The following is an 8,363-nucleotide window of genomic DNA, read 5'->3' as shown; positions in this document are numbered from 1 at the left end:
AGGATTGAATAAAGATTCTTTTTTGAGTGAGGGAAATGACTTTACAAATTAGGGATGGAGACACAGAGAAGTTAAGGCTGAAAGAAGTAAACCTCAGCAAAAGATGGCACAATTAAACTACCCTGTGGATACCTTGATGATTCTTATAAAATGTATCTCACAGTCACTTATCCAAGAAACAGAAGATGGTTTTTAATCCATTGATCCCCATTCTCATTGGTCAAAGGCTGTCCTGGCACACTCAAATTTTGAAAACCTCAGAATGGTTGAATGGTTACCTATAGATATCACTGGTAAGTAACACAGAAGGCTTCCAGGGAAGAAAGCAAGACAGATACTAGGTACAGCTAGGAGTGATGCTGTCAGGTTACATATGCATTTTACTGGTTGCCACAGCAACTGCAGGAGGTAAAAAGAAATTTTTTGAGAAAATATCGCTCATGTCTTAATGCAGCTGGAATGTATGCTCTTTTACATTTCTTTTCTTCAAGTTGCTTAAAACACATCATTCAAAGCACTTACAATAATTGCTTTTCATGGAGTAATTTGTGAACAGTTGTAAATTACTTTCCTATTAATTTCTAATTAAATGATGCCTTAACAATGTTAGGAGAAATACGAAAACATTTTGAAGACATTTTGATAAATAGAAACTTTTCATGTATAGATTTGAAACATTAATGTATTATTCAGTTTTAACAGAGGATTGAAAGTTCTCAATTTTCTTTAAAACTAAGTGACTTCTAGTGTCAAAACCTCAGCTGAATGTCCTATATGTACCGCTCTGGAAGAAACGAAACACAAAGGTAACCCAAGGAAATGAGACTCAGGCATCAAATAGTTTCAAACACGTGAGATAAAGTATTGGTTTTAAAATTGTGTGATGTTTACAAGTATTCATTATTTTACTTAGAACATAATTACGTGATATAGAGTTTGTATTTGAAAAATTATATACTAGAATTAAAAGTAACAAAGTAAGTTTATTCACATAAGATTTACACAAACAATTTTAATCATGTGTCTTAAAAGAGAAATATATTAAATATGAAAGCACAGAATCAAGCTGGAAAAAAGATGGAATATATTCTACTTAAAAAGAAAAAAAAACTGAAGGTAGGAAAAAGGAAGGAAAGAAAGAAGGGGGAAAAGGAAGGAAAAGCTCTTCAAAAGCTGAGTATAATTTGAGCAGTCTCACCATGCTGAGAAGACAAATAATAGATTGGAAGTCCTTCCCCAACAGAGGAGGCTTAGAGTTTCTAGTCAATCCCAGTAACTTTGAGAAGTTAAATCCTTACTAGTTCAAGGTGATCTGCCTAAGCTTTAACTTTCAGCAAATAGAAACCAATACAAATAATGACCCAGAAGAGTGCTGTAAATATGCTGATCTTTGACTCTTAGACATGTGAAATACAAACACATATGATTAATCCATGATGCAGATAACTTCGCAGACAAAATTGCAAAGTACCATTTATGGCTTGTGTCTAGATGTCCCCCCAAAGCCTCATGCAGTCATAGGTGGGGCTTTTTCAGAGGTGGTTAAATCTAGAGTGTATGACATTGGATTGATTCATGGTGTAATGCTGGATCTAGGGCTCTAGAATTAAGGGTATGAGTGCTACCCTTAAGTATAAGTAGTGTGAACAAGATATGGGACAGAAAGCTGTGGCAGTTCCTTGTCCCTTGTTGCTTTGCTGGTTTCTGGCCAACATGAACTCTTTCTCCCTTGAGCTGCCTGTCTTCCATGCCACTCTGCCTTGGAGCCTGCTGATTATGGACTGAACCCTCTACAAACTCTAAGGTAAGCTGACTTCTCCCTCTTTAATTTTGGGTATTGGGTATTTTCTCTCTATAACAAGAAAAGTAACTAAGCATCTGAAATCCATTTAAATAAATATTTCAAAGAGATAAAATAAGAGATGTGAGAGCAGAATATTTTCGGGCGAAAAGGAGTAGTTAATAAAGTCTAACATGTATTAATTAATCTCACATTCAAAGTTATTCTTAAATTTCTGAATTTATCTAATGTGAACATGCAACGAAACAGCAAAGTGTGGAAACATCAGCACTAAGCAATGTGGCTAACGTTGATGAATTCTGTAGAGAAATATTTCCTGCCATTTCAAAATTTGCATTAAATGAAGAATTGTGCATTGTTTAGCTATTAATGAAATATTTTGTATACCATCTTTTCATAATAGTGCCTGTGATGCTGGCTGTCAAGCTTTTTATTCCCCATACTCAATTTTGCTCTCAGATCATTGTTGTTAGTGGTTCTGTCACATAGAGATGTTGACAGTCCCTCCTGGCAAGAAAAAGTCATTGAATTAATCCCACTAGAGAGATAGTCTAAATGTTCACCTGTGTAATCAGGCAAGTTTTATCCAGAACTTGAAATCTTTTTGGAATGTTCCCTGTCCATGTCAATAACCAAGAGATATGTCCTGAAAAATATTCTCCTCCCACAATAAGTAACAGTGCATACCTCAATAATTAACACTTAAATTGAAATTTCAACCTAAGTGAATAACTTTAATTCTTAGTGAACAGGCTAAATAATTATCAATGTGATATTTAAAAATATAATCCATTTTAAAATAGCATAGTTAAAACAAAAGGAGTATAAAATAATTGAAGTTAGATTGTCTGAAATTTATTTAGATTTTACTACCAATTTTAAAGAGGCTTTTACATAAATTATCTCATTTAAACTTAAAAGAAAATCTGTGGGTTAGGATTTTAAGCCCCATTTTAGGAAATAAAATGGAATAAAGGGAGTTTTAAAGAACTTGTGCAGGATAACTTCCAACTTATAACAGAAAGAAAAACCATTAGTCTACTACAATTGCTTGAAGAAAATAAGAATAATTTTATTAATAGAACACCATTCTAAACATTTTACAAGCTATGTAACAATTCTGAACTTCAATATTCTCATTCAAAGAAAAAGAAAATAATTCTGAGCTACTTTATCTTTCAAGAATAGTTTTATATATTTTATATACCTGGCAAGTACAAGGTCATGAGTTCGATCATCCCTGGCACAAAAAAAAAAAAAAAAAGTTTTACATGAAATTCTATTATCAATTATAAGGGATTTTTCCTGAGTTATCACAATCCTAAAAAGGAATTTTTTTAAAGAATAAAGTTACAGAAAGCATCTATGGGAATATCTGCCCCAAAACTTATTTTGTCACCTTTCTAGTTATTGAACCCTTGTGTTTTCTTTGCTCATTTAAATGGCTGAAGAGGACCAGTCTTTTAAAATCTGATGCTATTTTCATGCTAAACAATAGCTTTCTTCTTACATCTCATGATTGTTGGCTGCAGTTACGCGTGTTAGTTTTCTTAATGTGTATATCATCCATCACTGAAAAAATTTGAGAAACATTAGTGAGGCCAGAGAGACAGACAAAGCCTGGAGACCTGGAGTGAAAAAGAAAGGCAGAGAGGGGGAGTGAAGGAGGGAGAGAAAGAGCAGGAGAGGGAAAGGGAGAGAGAGAGAGACAGAGAGACAGAGAATGGATAGGAAAGAACAAGGAAAAGAGATAAAGCAAAGAGAGATCAACAGCTCTGCTATTGTTTATCTCAGTTTCTAGTTGGCTCAGCTGTCTCTATGGGCTTTGGGTGCTTATAGTTTCCTATTTATAATCAATTCTATTTTTTATTTAGAAAATTTTATGTGATTTACATTACATATAATGAGGATAAACTTAAAGAAAACAGCACAATAAAGGTTGAAAATGGGCTCATAATTTATTCAAGTCCTAACTGCTGGAACCTGTATTACTATATAATTCAAAGAAATATTACAAACATAACTACATTGAAGATTTTGCCATGAATTACCCAATATTTTCTAAAACCTATCACTTATAAAACTTATTCTAATAAGACAGAGATGCTATGCGCACTAATACCTATAAACAGGGTAAAACAGAGGGAAAAAAAGGATAAATTTCTAGAAACATAAAATTTACCAAAAGTGAACCATAAAGTAACAAAATCTGAACAGAACTATATCTTACATGGAGATTAAATCAAGAATAAAAATACTTCTAAAAAATAAAATCCAATAACCAGATGGCTTCACTGGTGTATTCTGCCAACAATATAGAGAATTCAAGCCAATCCTTAAATTATTTCGAGAAACTAAAGAGGAGTGCTTAATTCCAAATTGATCTTATAAAGCCAGTATTATGCTGCTACCACAGACAAAGAAGCTAATATACCTATTGAAATAGGAAGAAAAATTTTCAGCAAAATAATAGAAAACAAACTTTAACATTGTATTAAAAGCATCATGTATCAGGACCAAGTACAATGTCCCTGGGATGCAAAGATGGCTCAACCTTGGAAAATCTTTTAGTGTTACACACCACAATAACAGAACAAAAGATACAAATTACAGGGTCTCAATAGATATAAAAGAAACATTTATCATTCTTTCATGATAAAACTCTCAGCAAACTAGGTCCAAAAAACAAAGTACTTCTAAATAATAAAGGCCATTCTGAAAAGACCATCGTGAAAAATACAACATAAAAGACAGATTTTTTTCTTTTAACATCAAGAACAAGTGAACAATCCTCAGTTTTTTTCCATTCTGTATACCACACTGCTGGAAGTTGGAGCTAGAGCAAGAAAAGTTAAAATAGGAAGAAGTAAATATTTCCTCTCTATAGATGACATGTTCTTACATAGTTTATCCTAAAGGATTCTCTAAAAACTGTGAAAATTAATAGAACAATTCAATAAAGTTGCAGGACACAAAACCAATATACAAAAATTATGGGTGTTTTGACAAAAAAATAATCAGAAAGAAAATTAGGGAAATTATTTTACTACAACAGCAAAAAGGAGTAAAACACTTCAGAATATAATTAATTAAGGAAGTGAAAACTTTTATATTAAAAACTACAAAACTTTGATAAGAGAAATTTTAAAAGATATAAAAAATAGAAGGCATCCTATATTCACTGACTGACAGGATTAATATTGTTAAAAGTTCCATGCTTCCAAATTAATGTATAAATTCAATGTAATCACCTCCAAAATCTTTTTGAAAATTTTTATAGAAATAGAAAACACAATTCAAATCTTTATATGGAATCACAAAAGGCCACAAATTTCCAAATAAATCTTGAGTAAAAAAATAGAACTGGAGTCATCTCACTGGCATATGTCAAAATGTCACAGAGCTTATAGTAATCAAAACAGTTATACTATTGGCATAAAGTAATCATGCAGATATATGAAAGAAAATAGCTCAGAAATGAATTAATGTACACAGCATCAACTGAACTTTAATAGAGGTGCCAAGGATATCAAAAGGGAGTGGATAATGTCTTCAACAAACTGTTGGGAATATCCATGTGCAAAAACTCTGTCCAACGTCAGGGAATTTATGTGAGAGAACTGAAATCAGAACTGAAATCAGAATCAGAATCTCAATGCAATTCATGGCAAACATATTCACAATATCTAAAATATGAAAATATGTGAAATATCTACAAACAGATGCATGGATAAAAAATTTGTACACACACAGAATTCAGCTTTAAAGAAAGGAAAATTCAATAATATTCACCACATGGAGGAACCTTGAGAACATATACTAGATGAAGTTAGCTGGTGCCAGAAAAAGAAATATTACACAATTCCACTACATAAATTATCTACAATGGCCAAATTCATAGAATCGTAGTGAGTGCAACCTTCCAGAGGCTGTGAGAAGGGTAAATTGGAGGTCTGCTAATCAAACATCGTATTTCAGTGAGTAATATGAATGCATTCTTGTGATAGAAGTCAACAATACCATGCTGAACACTGAAAGTGTTAAGAAGGTGTATTTCATGTATAATGTGTTTAATAAAATGAAGCTACAGGAAAATAAGAAAGGAATGTTATACTATAAAACATGAAGGCAATTTTAAGACTAAAACAAGATGCTACATTGCTACATCTTGAAATGAAAAAAAGGTGGGAAAATGACTGTGTGCCAAGGAAGGAATAGTTTTGAAGCTGGAATAGGTAAAGAAATACAGATTCGCCCTTAGGCCCAGTAATAGGGATTTCAGATTTGTGACCTCCATTACTGTAAAAGAACAAGTGTGTCTCATTTTAAACTACCAAGATAATGGCTATTCATTATAGCAGTGTTAGGAAACAAAGATGTAGAATAGAGCAAAAAGAGACATTAAACGGTAGTGGCAGAGGGGATAAGTGAGATAAAGCATCTTTATACAGACACTGATACAAAAACTGCTTCCGGAGGTTCTTCATCTACTCCATAGGTGACTGAGAACTGGACTCTAATAAAATCCAGCATTCCTATGCTTCAAAAACAAAAATATCTTGTCTTTATTTACACTTTCGCTTTCTCACACCAGAGGAACTATACGATATTTGAACACATGTATCTGACTTATTTCTCTTAATATGGTCTCAAGGTGCATTCATTTACCTAGAAATGTCTCAAGTTTACTTTTCTCTGTAGAAAATTAGTACTCCACTGGTGGGGTGGGTGGGAAGAGAGCTATCTTATTTATCCATTCACCCACTATAAACGTTTGGCCTGTTTGCAACTTTAGGCATTACAAACTCCGCTGCTATAAACATGGGTGTGCACATACCACTGTAGTATGATGCTTTATTTTTTCAGGAAGATACCAAGAAGGGAAAGAGCTGTGTCAAATGGAACCTCTAGTTTTAATTTTTTTGAGGAATCTGCATACTGATGACCACAGTGGTTTCACCAGTCCACACAGATATTGTAAAGCAGGAAAAATATGTTCAAATGGGAAGGGGAATCATAAAGGGGAGAGGGGGTAAGAGGAAGGCATGAAAAAGAACAAAAGACAGCAGAAGGAAAAAAATGGAAGCAAAGATTTTGTAAATAAAGAGGAAAAGGACATGAAGAGAGGTAAAAGAAAGAGAAAAAAGGAAAAATAAAAAAATACCATCTACATATACAAATTCCAAATTATGAATATTATCATTACATATATGTAAAGCACACCAGTTATATTAATTAAAGAAAATTAGGTTTGGGGTTGCACACCCATAATCCTGGCACCTTGCAAGGCTAAGAAAGGAAGACCACAAGTTCAAGCAGAACACGGACAACTTGAGATTTTAGTGAATTCTCTCAAAATTCAAATTTTTTTTTTTTAAATGACTGGGGATGTAGATTAGAATGAAGATTCTGGGTTCAATTGCCACTACCAATAAGAAATAGCAAAATAAAACAAACAAATGGAGATTTGTGCATTTAGTTACAATTTTCTTAGCCCTTTTTCTTCTATCGATTAGCCCTAAACAAAAGTTTGTTTCAAGCAAAACTGTAACTAAACAAACAAAAGAAAAAGTGATTAAAAATCTGCTCCTTGCCATGGAAACACTGAGAATTTAGAATTTGATTTTTGCCGATTCTCAGCAGTCATGTTTGATAGTTCCTTTGACACTGACTACTGCCCTAACAACAACTACAGTCAAATTTGATTACTATTTTTCCATAAAATTTGATAGTGAAGTACAGTGTTGTAGTCAGTGGTTTCAAGGGAAACAATTTGATACAGGTCACATAATTTATAGAATTATTTATAATGGTCATCCAAGGAATCAAATACAAAGAGTATAGGAAATCTGTCCGCACACTAATGACCTAGAGAAACCAGCCAAAGGCCTGGATCCCATAGTAATATCCTGCATGAGTTCAGCTGAAGAACTACAACCCATGACTATGCCACACAGGAGTCCATCTGGAGGGCTAGAGCCCACAACAATGACCACACAAGTCTGCTTTATAAATCTGTGCTGGGAATAGGAAGTCTATGCCAGCAGGGTAAAGGATCTGTGCCATTAGGCTGAGGGATCTGCAATGGAGCCAGGAAAGAATGCTCAAAATAAGTTGTAGGACTCCCCCGAAAAGTAGCAGAGCCATCCTTAGGGACAATGAGGTCCTGAGCTCCTACAATGATCAAAACATCAAGTTCATATCAGGAAACCAGCATGACAAGCTTGGCAATTAAACAGCACACATCTTCCCCTCCAGAGCCATGAAGCCATGCTCCAAGCAAGAATCAGAGCTCTCCCAATGTGAAACACAGCCATTCCCAGCAACAAGGTCCTGAGTTTCTCTGTTGATAACAGCCAGATTCTTATCAGTGAAGCCAACATAACAAGCTCCTCCAGAAGAATCAGCACCTCCAAAAGAACCAATACCTCTAAACAACAACATTCCTCTTCCTTTCCAGGTCTCCTTTTTATGCTGGCAACAATCCTCAGGTGGGCCATCCACACTAGGCACCACACTGATTTCAGTTCAACTGGTGTTAAATTGACCAGGAGTTTTTAAT

Source organism: Cavia porcellus, unplaced genomic scaffold (genome assembly GCF_034190915.1).
Source record: "Cavia porcellus strain 051 isolate PalLab524CR breed Dunkin Hartley unplaced genomic scaffold, mCavPor4.1 scaffold_13, whole genome shotgun sequence".
NCBI classification, from domain to species: Eukaryota; Metazoa; Chordata; class Mammalia; order Rodentia; family Caviidae; genus Cavia; species Cavia porcellus.
This window is presented reverse-complemented; position numbering follows the sequence as displayed.